Source organism: Aethalodelphis obliquidens, unplaced genomic scaffold, assembly GCF_003676395.1.
Source record: "Aethalodelphis obliquidens isolate GAN/ISIS:26980383/991018 unplaced genomic scaffold, ASM367639v1 scaffold21, whole genome shotgun sequence".
Taxonomy (NCBI): Eukaryota; Metazoa; Chordata; class Mammalia; order Artiodactyla; family Delphinidae; genus Aethalodelphis; species Aethalodelphis obliquidens.
In genome coordinates, this window is record NW_020837965.1 from 10,834,890 (window position 1) to 10,848,812 (window position 13,923).

General features: G+C 36.6%; 1 non-coding gene across 1 annotated transcript; it reads right to left on the bottom strand.

Annotated features, from left to right (window-relative positions):
* Nucleotides 1–13,563: 13,563 nt before the first annotated feature.
* Nucleotides 13,564–13,636, bottom strand: TRNAV-CAC (transfer RNA valine (anticodon CAC)). Its single transcript has one exon. It is a non-coding gene; the product is annotated as a tRNA-Val (tRNA).
* Nucleotides 13,637–13,923: the final 287 nt, after the last annotated feature.

The following is a 13,923-nucleotide window of genomic DNA, read 5'->3' on the forward strand; positions in this document are numbered from 1 at the left end:
CAGACAACCTACATCCACAGCTCCCTAGCTGTGTTAATTTAAAATTGATATTTCAAACTTTCTGTCTCCTTTTTCCCACTGTTAAAGTTAGTAAAGTTAAATAATATTTAGTTCAGAGGCTGGCTGGGAAGATTAAGTGAGATAAGACACGTCAGATATTTTTCACAGTATAACACATAGTAACTGTTTAATTAAATTAGTTCTTAGTATTATTGAGAGTGTTATTCTTTTCTTCATCAGTACCAAATAAACAATTATGTGAATTTTTTATCATTTCCTGAGGAGAGGCTGCTGGAAGTGGAATAACTGGATGAAAGTTAATGGACCTTTTGAGGACTTTTGATCTACCTTTACTTTGGGAATGGTCTTAACAATGTACCTTCCTAAGAGCATTAAATAAGGCAGCCCATCTCACTATGTCTCAACCATCACTGTGATTTCAAGCAAATGCCCCAGCTTTCCTCTCTGCCAGCTTCCTGGGCTATTACAAATTCCACCTTAGAATCATTAAAGTTTCTATTTTCTGAGGACAAACATTTCATTTGAAGGAAAAGGATGTCAGCCTTCATGCACTCCCCAGTGCCTTGGAACGGAGGAGTTACCAAACTCAGGTTCAGCTGCTCGTCACTCAAGAATCCAATACTGAGAAACATATGTTGGGTAAAAGATAGCTTTATTGAGGAAGCTGGCAATCCTAGGAAGAAGGTGGACTCACGTCCCGAAGAACCAACTTCCCATTGTCAATCAGAGGGCAAGAGATTTTAAAGGGGATTTTAAAGGTGGAGGGAGGGGGCTACACACAGAACAGCACAGTCAGCTCTGACAGTCATCTTGAACTTGGTCATGCAGTGGTCCGATCAGCATTATCTTTATTGTTTTACATAAAATTAATCTTTAGTTCCAGGATCCATTTGTTCCTCTGTTTTTTGAAGATGGTTCTCAGAAATGTGTAAGACAGAGCAGCTTATGTCATGGCTACAGTCTGGTCCCCATGTAGCTAATTTCTTCCACCTGGTGGGGGCTTCAGTATCTACAAAACAGCTCAAAGAATGTGGCTCAGAATATTATCTATAGTCCTTGAGGAGGAACTAAAAGTTTTTGACTTTGTTTAATGACTAAACTATTATTTTTTCATGTTAGACTGCTTTTCTTTGCTTCTGCATTTTTTTTTTCCATTTCTCTGATTAAATATATTCTTTGGCTGAAGTTTTTCTACAGACAAAAGGTAGGTGGAGGATATGAGGTGGGGTGTCTTCCTGGGAAGACCCCATAGGGGCCAGCTCCATTACAAAATCAGCTAACACACAGCTGAGAACTTGAATACAACATAGTCCCATTATTCATGGTGACATAGGGAACTATCAAAATTTCTAGGCAGAGGAAAGAGCATTGACAAGGAAAGGATTAATTATGGACTCTGGCAACTAGGAAAAGCTTAGAGATTTAGGTATAACATAGCAAGGGGCACAATAGAAAATCAGTCTCCTTCAGATATCTTCCTAGGGTTTATTGGGTCCCTAAGCCTGGAAAAGAATGAACTTGTAAACTTATGCAGGATCTTAGCAATCTGTGGACACTAATACCCAAAGAAGATAACTGGCTTGTTTGTCATCAAATGTACAGTCAGCAAAAATACGAAAATGAAAGCCTCGGTACAGAGCTGCCTCTTTCTGTTTCATTTAACTATATCTGTTGGGATATCCATTCTGAAGCTTTTGACACAACTCTGTTGTTAAAGCAAATTTTCTGTACAAAGGCACAGACGTAAACTAATTGGAGGGACCCAGAGTAAAGTATTGATGGTGGGTTTTTGCTTTTTTTTGGACGTAAAAAGTCTAAGAGAGTCAGTGGTAGCATGAGAGAGTTTGTATTTTCACAGAAATCTGATGAAATATTTTCCACCTTTGCAAGCTGAGTGCCTGCATATTAGAGGATGGCTACAGAGAAGAAATGCAAGAATATCTCTTTTGCAAACCCGTGCTCAAATCTGTTCAACATTATTTTTTTTTTCTCCTCAATTCCCTTGTTGATGAAATATCCCCAGTGCCTTTTTCCTCCATTGAAAAGTAAAACTTTTATTCTAACCTTTGAGGCTGAAAACACAAGTGCAAATATTCCTTCAGGTCACTGGTCTAAGCCTACTCTATTTAAACAGCTGTATATCAAATGAAAGGAGCACTAAGACTCTTGCCTTGTTAGCAAGGAGCCTTCTGAAGAGCAAGTCCCCAAATGTCACAACATTTCATACTTAATCTACACACTAGCCAAAAAAAAAAATAAAAAAAGAAATGTTGGGAAGTTATCTGTCTTCTAGTGTTTTTAAAATGTTTCCCTCTTGTGTTAAAGAATCACATTACTCAGATCAGTACCTGAACTCCCCACACTTTTTCTACTATGAATGTTTTATTCTAGAATATTCTATTACAGGGAATGCCCCCTTGGCAACACACACATGCACTGAAATATTTCAAGGTTTAAAGTTCTGAAGAGCCTTTCACTGAGTCATGCTTTAAAATTCTATATTTTCATGGGGAATGGGTTCTAAAATTAAACCTGCTGCTCTGTTTGCATTCTGAGATATTGCATAAATTTATTGGCCCATCTGCTTCTAAGAATGGCATCCCAGGAGCCCCAAAGCATTAAGTCTATGCCTTGAGTCATGCACAGAAAGGGAGTGGAGACGTCAGACCCAGAGAAATTGTAGATCATAGCAGTGTGTTGATATTCCATGAAAATTAGTTTATGTTGGCCAAGCACTGATGGGTTTTTAATATCTGCTCTGGCTGTTCACAAATCTGGAAAGTCAAGCAATGAAGAGCTAGAACTCTGAAGGCAAAAGAGTCAAAGAAAAAAGCCTTGCAAAGGCTTCACAGATCCAACTGCAAGAGTCTCTGTAGATGTAGAGGAAAGCAAGTCCAGGATAGTAGAGGAAACAGTGAGATGTTCAACAAGCTTTTAACACTTTTCTACATCAAAGAGCTGATTAAATATGAAATCATTCTGGCCAGGATCTGCCTAGGATGGCATAATTGCAAGCTCCTCACAGGGAAACGGATATCAATAATTAGAAGTATTACACTGAAGATTAATATTTAGAAGTTTTGATTTCTCCTTGTGGAAATGTCTATGAGGCCCAGAGGCCCAAACCTTGGATGTTTTTCTATTTTTTTTTTCTTTTTCTTTTTCTTCTTCTTCTACTGAGAATGGAATATGCTGTTGAAAACAAAACTTTACTGCTTGGAAACCACCATTTTGGCTTCCAGTAAGGTTAGCAAAAGGAGGCAAATAATGGGGAATTTGTTTATGAATCTTCTCCCCACTTACATCACCTATGGGAATTTGCCAAACACTGAACATGTGGCTTCTGATTAGAGATAGTAGAAATGTATCTATAAGAGTCTAAATCCATCAGAAAGTAAACCTTCTCTTCCAGAAATATATGTGGGCTTTAAATGAAATATGGACACACACACTGGCACCCACACAATTCCTGATTGTCATATGGAGCAAAATTTTTCTCTTCTTCTAGGTAAATTTTGCTACTTTGTTTTGAGATAAGCATAGCTTTAAATACATCTCTTGCTGCCTTGTTTTCTCATCACCATGACTGTGAAGCTGTCTGAAACGGAAGTATATAGAAGATTTTCTCTCCTTTTTTTGGTTTTCCTAACTCCCAGCAATAAGTCTATCTCATGTGTCTAGGGATGGAATATGGTGATTTTTAAAGTAGTAAAACTTGGTTAGCTATTCAGAAATGACTGGGCTCATATGTTGTACTCAATAACTTTTTCAATGTGAAAAGGCCACAGCAAGTCCTTCACCTATTTTCCAGGCAAGGAATGATGGCATTTGTCCTAAAATCCTTTGGGCTCCACCCTCTTCGCTATATGAATCCTTTACCCACCAACCTAGCTGCCAGTGGTCCTTTATTTCTGATGCCAGTGGTCCTTTATTTCTGATGCTTGACACTTACGTTCTACTTGTTCAATTTGTGTCCACACTTACGTTCTACTTGTTCAATTTGTGTCCACATTTTATTTTCTTAAATACATTGTTATTTTTCCAAAGGCAATACATATTTATATTTATATTTTTTATCTAGCACTCAGTAGATTCTCAAATTTAAAAAGACTTAAAATCACAAATGAATAGACCAAGGCATTAAATTCTCAAGAAGCATTTCCTCAGCTTCCATTAACTTGATCATATGTAAAATTAGTATATGATCATATACTAATTTTAGCATTAGTATAGTTTTAACTAGTTGGCTCAGTGAATGTTTTAAAATTGGGCCAAGCATAGTATTAAAAGTCATCTAGGGCTTCCCTGGTGGCACAGTGGTTGAGAGTCCGCCTGCCGATGCAGGGGACACGGGTTTGTGCCCCGGTCTGGGAAGATCCCACATGCCGAGGAGCGGCTGGGCCCGTGAGCCATGGCCGCTGAGCCTGCGCGTCCGGAGCCTGTGCTCCGCAACAGGAGAGGCCACGACAGTGAGAGGTCCGTGTACCGCAAAAAAAAAAGTCATCTAAAAGACTCTAATGTAATTATAAGTGGTTGTATAGTCCCCCCCAAAAAAATGTGTTGGAGAAGAAAAAAAAAAGCCTGATTTGCCTATAGGAACAAAGCCAGGGTTTACAGAAATCTGGTGTGTTTCCCCTGTTCAAAAGCCATGGCTATGAGAAAATCAGATTTTCCTATGTAAGGTAGCAAAGATGGCTTTACTTTTTAATAGAGGAGAGTGTTTTTGTAGTTCAGAAATTTCTCAAGACATGTTACTCAAACCAGGAGCAAAACAGACAAACAAACAAAATACCCTGTGAGATAAAAAAAAACCTTTATCTAAACAGGCTTGGTTAAGTGAGCTGCCCTTGCTCCTTGGTATATCAAAAAAGAAAAATGATGACTGTGGCATTGTCTTTGTTATGTCTTCTAAAGCCAGAAACACGTTACTACAGTGTGGATAACGGAGGTAAGAGGAGTGAATTTTGAGACCAATTGTGTTAGGACAGTACCTGAAGGCTCCATCTATTTTGAAGCACCTGCCCCATGACTACCAGGTACACAGCTTGCCTGCTATTCTTCCTTCCTTTTTTCCTTCTTAGCTTCCTTCCATCCACATGGTCATGCATTTTGCCACTAACAGGACTACAAAGACAAGCAATCCATGGGCTCTATCCTGGAGGATTTCTTACTCCAGCTAGACCTATACTTTTCAAACTTTAATGTGCATAAGCATCATCTGTGGATGTTTTTAAAGTTCAGAGACAATAAGCCTGGAGGGGGAACCTGAGAATCTGCATTTCTAACAAGCTCCCACTCTACAGGTCCAAGACCACACTCTTAAACACAAGCCTCTAGTATCGATCCTTTGAACCTGTGGTTGGTGGTGTCTGAAAATTCCAGGATATGGGTTGTATCCTTAACTCCAGTTTTGAAATCCAAAGAAAAAAATGTTAACAGATTATCCCCATTACCAAGAAAATATCACAAATCATTGACTACCAAAGAAAGTGAATGGGTATTATCATCCTGATAAACAAGGAAGAAATCATTAGTAAAAGTAGCACATGGATTATGAAGTTGTAACAAAATAAATAAACAGGAATACCTTGAACTGGATTCAGACCTTAGTGAAGTTTTAATAATGAGCAACATTTTCCCAGGTGTCTTGACCATTCTCTTTTTGTGCAACATAAATTGCACAGGATCATAGGACAATAATATGTGGTGATAAACTTGTTTGATTACACTTCCCGGGTGCTGCTGGGTCCAATTATCTTGGTGCTAAAATACCCTCTAGTTGGGTGTGAAGCACACATCAGAGTTAATTATACTGTACACCACTATATGGGCTTGAAATAATTAAGAATGTTTTCATTTCTCAACTGGCCTAGTAAAAAAAGTAAGGCATTTCAAGTTTCAGTCCTTAGAGATTTCTTTGAAACTCCTGAGATCAGCTAGATATGAATATATGTAAATTTCTAACCATAGGATCTTTTGAGACCATAAGCCTCTTATCATAACCTAGATGCTTTGATCTACAAAAGTATAGCTATCTGTGCCTTAGGAGGAGCATGTGCCCTTTGAAACTTGAGAAACCAAAATACTATGGGAAGGTGTGTTACAGTAAAAAATTGCATCATATTATATCATACTATACTATATTTGTCCCTTAAAAGTACTAGTTGTTTAAAAGTATAGTTTCTGGAAGCTCATCTTCACAGTAAATATTATCAAGGCTAACTACATTGCAGAATATTGGCTATATAATACATGAACAGTATTGAGAGAGTTAAAAGATTAAAACTAAAATGATACCCAAATCCAAAAAGAAAATCATGAAAATACATTTGGAATTATCTATTCCAAGGAAATCTAATAACCTATCCTTAGAGCAAAAAATGAAAGACATGTTCTTGACTAAAGTCCTCTGTGTTATTTAACCTAAAATATAAATATATATACGTGTGTGTGTGTGTGTGTGTGTGTGTGTGTGTGTATTCAGCAACTAGTAAATTTGAAATTAACATGGGTAGTTAATCTTCTGAAAGGGCAAATAGATGGCAAAAGGTGATAATGAGTTAAAATGTCAGCAACTTGTCTCCCAAATCCTCTTGATCCGTTGTCCTGGGAGTTTATGGCCATGTTGACCCTTACTCTGTTGGATTATCTCCTGGCCTTGGTGGACTGACTCATGATATCTACAAAGTTTTTCCTGATGCGATTCTCTCTCTGGTCACTAGCTCATCTATGCTGTCATTGGTTTCTTCTGTTACATTTTACCTCTCCAGGTTTCATTCATCGCCTCTACTATCTTGCTGTGCCAATAGTTCATACTCCTTTGAGCCAGTACTTTCAGCTATTACTCACCCTATGCATGGCATGGCGTTGCTTAGCAATTAAATGTTAAATCATGATGACTCATCTCAAAATATGGTACATTCTGCAGCTGCTATAAAATAAAGATCACAAGGTGTCTTATATTCTTCTGTCAAATAATTTCATAGGTCAAAATTTTTGATAAGGATTTCTTTAACCTATCTTCTCTGCCCAGAATAATTTGATTAATCCTAAATATCTGAGTGACACATTTTTTACCCACCAGCACTGGAATCTGATTTTCATCAGTTTTTCCATACCATTTCAATGAAGCAGTTCACTAACCTGAGTCCAAAAATCTGAAAGTAACCAGTGGTTACGAGTTTTCAAACTTTTAATTGTCGTTTGCACCACTGTCACTTTAGAAACAGAAAGTATTTACAGAAGGTATGTCATTTTGATAAATATATTCTTGATTCAATAGTTTTACAACATACCATTAGTAAGAATTAACGTACCTGTACTTTACCCAGTTTGTAGGTAAAGATTAAAGTATTTAGAATACTTACTGACTTTTTACTTGTTATTTCTGCAAATTTAGTCTAAATCCAAGGAAATTGGGGTTCCCTCAGCTCCTTAACAAGCATAAGTAGAGGACAAAAGATGAACCTGCACTGATGCCCTCATTCATCTTAAAAGCCAGATAATTAAGCTTTTAAATTTTTTTTTTATTTTATACTGGAGTATAGATGATCAACAATGTGTTAGTTTCAGATTACAGCAAAGTGATTCTGTTATACATATATAAGTATCTATTCTTTTTCAAATTCTTTTTCCATTTAGGTTGTTATATAAAATTAAGCAGAGTTCCCTGTGCTATACAGTAAGTCCTTATTGGTTATCCATTTTAAATATAGCAGTGTGTACATGTTAATCCCAAACTCCCAATCTATCCCACCCCCCGCCCTTCCCCGTAGTAACCATAAATTCGTCTTCTAAGTCTGTGAGTCTGTTTCTATTTTGTAAATAAGTTCATTTATATAATTTTTTTAGATTCCACATATAAGCAATATCATACAATATTTCGTTTTGTCTGACTTACTTCACTCAGTATGACAATCTCTAGGTTTATCCTTGTTGTTGCAAATGGCATCATTTCACTCTTTTTAATGACTGAGTAATAGTTCATTATATATATGTACCACATCTCCTTTATCCATTCCTCTGTCAATGGACATTTAAGTTGCTTCCATGTCTTGACTATTGTAAACAGTGATGCAATGAACATTGGGGTGCATATATCCTTTCGGACCATGTTTTTCTCTGGATAACAGGAGTGGGATTGCAGGATCATATGGTAACTCTATTTTTTGTTTTTTAAGGAAACTCCATGTTTGTCTCCATAGTGGGAAAGCCAGATAATTAAACTTTTATGATGAAAAGAATAAGTACTACTGCTTAAATTGGTTTTAACCTTATTGACTAGTTATTAATTAGATTAGTATTGTAATCACAAGTAGAGTCACTCTTCTGAAATAAAATTTATTCATTTTCATTTCATTTGATACTGTATCCAAAATTCCTGAAATTTCTAAGATCTAGTTAAATCACGTAACATTTTACATAACTAGAAAAAGTCAATGTAAGTATTTAATGACTTGTAATTCTTTTTTCTGTTAATGCTACTAGATCTATCTTCTTTAATTCATTCCATAAGCATTTATTGAGCATCTTCAACATGCCAAGTATTTGTGACACCAAGCCAAGGAGACTTAAGACCTGGGCCATGAGAACTTCAACTCTACCGGATGAAACAAGAATTCATTAAATAATCATATTAATATACCATAACAAACTATGGAACAACACAAGAATCCCAGATTTAGTCTGAAGATCAAGAGAGTCCTCTTTAATTAATGAGAATTGAAAAAGAGAGTTATTTAACCAAGTGAAAGGGAAGGCTTGCTTTGCAGACTCAGAGGAATATGTCAAAGAGCTCATGGTAGAAGGAAGTGTGTCACATTGGGGACCACTGAGAAAGAGGGTGAGGGAAGCTGTGATCTCACTGTGTTGACCCTGTGCTCCCCAACCCTATATTCTATCTGCCCCACTCCTACCCCACTTCCCAAAAGACAGGTACCAGATCTCCTGTGGATGGAAGACTTGCCCAGTTTGGCCTGGCTAACTCAGGTTCAGACCTGAAAACTACTGTCTATCCACACAGGTGCCCTGTCCTTGCCCAGACTCACTTCCTCAGTGTCTGCAGGGTTCTTATTATATCCAGAGTGAAGCTGACAGCACACAATTTCATAATGGGGCCTGTTCTGGAAAAAATAACTCTGAATGAAAATCTGAGGGCCGAAACAGATCTGATTATCCCAAATTCTGTGCTAAAGCAGACAGCGTTGTAGCTGGCCTTTGATGTATTCTCAGAATCTAATAATAACTTACAAATGAAGACAAGCATCTTCTAGATGATCTTTTGAAGGGTCTTATTTAAAATGCTTTGCAATGACAAATTATCAGAGTTGTGAGTTAAATTGCCTTCTTCCACTTTTACTGTAGGGATGAATAGTAAGGTTCAGAAAACACATTCTTTTATATTTTGGCAGAAACCTCTGTGTCATAGTCCTTGTAAGTGCAATTATAAGACACAGGTCTGGTAGAAGTGTGTTCCACATGGGTGGTAGAATAACATGCCCTTTACAGAAATGAATTAAACATAATAGATTTTAGATAAAAATGATAAATGCTAGATTATAAACCCCTTATAGACCTAGATCATATCTTATTAGCACAATAAATGTCACAGTTTAGGGAAAAGTAAATTTGCTAAATAGAAACAATAATAAATAATTGAATCAATGGCTAGATACCACTGAGATTGTACTCAACACTCTAAAAATTTAATCAGGAGTGAACTTTAACATAAACTATGGACTCTGGGTGATAATGATGTGTCAGTGTAGGCTCATCAGTTGTAACAAATGTACCACTCTGGTAGGAGATGTTGATAATGGAGGAAGCTATGCATGTATAGGGGCAGGGGGCTTATGGGAAATCTCTTTACCTTCTACTCAGTTTTCCTATAAACCTAAAAATGGTCTAAAGGTAATGTTTATTAGAAAAAGTTTTAAAATTTTAATCTGGTAAAATAATCTTAATTATTATAGAAACCATGTTATTTTTGCCATAGTGTAAATTTGGGTTTAGAATATCCACAGCATAAGGCAGTTCATCTACCTCTAGGTCAATGGATCTGCTAAACAGGTACTGCATGGTGGGTACAGCAGGGCCATTTATACAGTGCTTCCTGTATTCTAAGCACCATGTGAGGCATCCCTGCATGCATTTTCATTGATTCCACACAAGAACCCCATGAAATAGGTCCTACCTTTATCCTCAATTTATACATGGAGAACAAGTGCAGTTCAGAGAGATTAAATAAATTCCCCGAAGTCACATAGATAGCTTCTGTCACAGAAATAAAAATGGTTCTTGCACACATCTGGGTAGCTAACTCCTAGGCTTGACTTTTCTTAGGGCAGGATAAATGAGAAGTTGGAAGAAAGAATCTCTTCTTATTCAAGTATGCTTTGCTGTCCTGGAAAAATGGAATGTGGGTACTACTTAAGAAACTAGATCTGAAGATAACCAGAAATTGTAACACCAGATGGGACCATTAGATCATAAATTAAGTCCAAATTGGGTTAGGAAAGATGTACAAAAATCCCCCATCAATTGTCTTGCTGCTGTTGAAGACCTAGGCATGTTCCTCTTCTGGATATGCTTTGGGGAGAATCCAGTTTCACTGCAATGTGGACAGAAATAGAATATATTGTAGTCACAGGGAAACACATGAACAAAGGTACAGAGGTGTGACTATGCATATTCAGGGCATAGCAAATTGTTGTTCAAAATAAATCTTCACTATCACCTGGAAAAGTTCCAATTCTGTTTTTTACTACAATTAAATTTACAGATCAATTTCATAAGATAGTTCTTATGAAATCCCCTTCAAAAGTTTCTGACTCTTGTGTGACTTGGTATGATCACATCAGGACAAAAGAAAGATTTTGTCAGTGTCCTTTAGGAGTTTGAAATCAGATGAGAAATCAGACCAATGTGAACAAAGACAGAAAAATGTTTTAATTGCTTAGGTCAGTTTATGAACTACAGCAAAGCGTGGCATTTACAGGAAAATCTTGGGGAAAAAAGAAAAACCACAGTAATCTAAATTATCTTCCCCACTTCCTAGGGTTTCTGGGCCAAGTTCCATATCTGATCAAAAGAAGTCCAATTCTGTAATGTCTGCTCTTGGGATAATAGACTAAGAAGTAGGTGAAAAAAAACAAGCAAAGAAATTCTTTTTCATCTTCTTCTTAACAGCCAGAAATAAAGATTATTTAATCCTATCTAGGAGCTGTAGTCATTTTTCAAAATCAATTTTTAAAGATACTGCTGTCTTATGTTTACCTTCCAGGTGTCTACTTTCTCAAGGTAACAAAAAGGTTCACAGGATTCTTATCTCAGACTGATAAACAGATGCAAACAGAGCCAGACCTATCTGGGCTACCACAAGGCCTGTTTGACTAATTGCCCTGATAGATCATTCTCTGGTGCCTGATGTTGTTATTGCACCCAGCATAGCTGAGATAGCACATGTTTAACCCTTGACCTTCCAGCTGCCTCCACCACATCGCTCTGGAACTGACCGTTCTCCATCATCACTTCCTCCCCATGGCAGCCAGGGAAAGAGATCTGTTTCTAAGAAAATAGCAAAGGCTCTGACCCCTTCATGAGTCACCAGTCTGTCTACCCACTTCCAAGATTCCCCCTTTATATATTTATTCAGCTTGTCAGTGTTCCTGGCAAAGAGGGTAATGATATTTGAGGTAAACAGGATTCATGCTAACTCTGGGGACAATGATTTCATAAATGGCTTCTATAAGCTTTATATGAACCAAACCATTTCATTCTATCCCCTTTTAAGGTTTTTTTTTTTTTTTTTTTTTTTTTTTAACAAAAAAGATAAAATAGCAAAAGGCACAGAACGAACAGAAGAAAAATATGTCAGGGCCTTTTGTTACGAGGTAGGGAAATACCTAATTATTCAGTGCCTTAGGGCACTGATTTAAATTACTGTAAGATAGGCTAAATTCTATTACTAACAGCAGAAGTGAGAAGTAAATGTGTTTTATCTAGGATAGGTCATCTTTCTTTTATTACATGCTTCACACATCTTATTCACAGGATGTACACTGATCGAGTTTTAACAGATACTGCCAACACATGGTAATTCAGCTGTTGACAGTCCTGGCTGAGTATTGCTGTGCAAAAATTTCACATTACACAACATTATAGAAACATTAAATGGGAATAACACTGGCAAGTGGTGTGTTTTATGACCATTTGTGTTAATTAATGAAATTATGTTGTCTTTATGGAGAGGCAGAGAATATATGGAGAAAAAGAAAAACATAATCATTACGGAGTATATTTGCATTTCTGTTCATTTTCTTTCAATGTCTCAAAGTTAAACAGACATGAAATATGATAGGCTATAGTACTGGGAAAAAAGATTCATTTTGGTACATATTGCATTTCAGTTTTCACTAAACTATTTAACATAAAATCAAAGCACTATGGCTTAATTATAAAAACACTTCTATCTTTCCAACATTTTGTTCAGCAAGGCCTTTAGATTTCTAATAACTTTTCAACCAAAAGGAAAAAGTATATTAGTTTTGTGAAATCAATTCCTGAATACTAATGTTATCAATCATTATTATCCTTCCCATGTAATAAACTCTTGGTATTTGCCTCATCTATTAAGAAAGCAAGATTGCAATGCTTGAAGTACTGAGTGGATTGACAAGACATTGAAAAGGCCCAAGGGACAAAAAGATAAATAATCTAAGATATACGTGTCTTTGGGTTTGCTTTGAAGGAGAACATGAGACAGAAGGGGCCCCACTATCAGATGATCTTGGTTTAGCCTCATGTAGGCAGCTTCAAGCCTATTTTTCTGAATCTAAGTTTTCTCTTGAATGGGATTCACGTAGCCATTCTAACCAGCTTTTTCTGAAGTTTAAATAAATTGCCCAGCACAATGACTGGAACTGAAGAAGAGCAAATACTTGATTGATCCAAAGCCCCTTCCTGCCTTATCTTGTAAAATTAACCAGAGATTCCACTTTGCTCCAATTTACTTTCAAGAATAATTTAACTGAACTCACATAAATTTTGGAAAGCTTGACCCCCACTTATCTTCTGAAAAGAAGGGACACTAATGTTAAATATTAACAAGAATTGTTCCATTGAAAAATGTAAAGACTCTTAAGTGAATTTCTAGAAGCAACAACAAAAGTTAAACCAGTTTCGTTTATTAGAAAAATTTGGAAAAAATGCCAAACAACAGGATCATGTGGAGATGAAGTTCAGAGGCCAAAGCTGTGGCAGGACGACAATGAACAACTCAGGCTCTGACGAGGGGCAGTTCTGGCCTTCTCCATTCAGAAGCACACCTACACCTGAAACTAACACAACATTGTAAATCAACTATACTCCAATAAAAGTTTTTTAAAAATGGTTCAACTTATCTATTATTTCTTTCATAAATCATGCTTTTAGTTTTGTATCTAAAAAGTCATCACCAAACCCAAGGTCACCTAAATTTTCTCCAATGTTATTTTCTAGGAATTTTATAGTTTTACATTTTACATTTATATCTATGATCTATTTTGTTTCCGCCCGGTTTCGAACCAGGGAACTTTCGCGTGTGAGGCGAACGTGATAACCACTACACTATGGAAATACAGCAGGTTATGATCTATTTTGAATTGATTTTTGTGAGAAGTGTAAGGTCTGTGACTAGATTCATTATTTTTTGCATGTGGATGTCCAGCATCATTTATTGCAACGTCTATGCTTTTAGACAGGCTCACAGATATAGAAAACAAAACTACTGGATACAGTGAGGAGAGGGAAAGGGGAGAGGCAAAATAAGGGTATGGAATTAGGAGATACAAACTATTAAGAAGCAAATAGATAACCAATAAGGTTATATTGTACAGCACAGGGAAATATAGCCATTATTTTGTA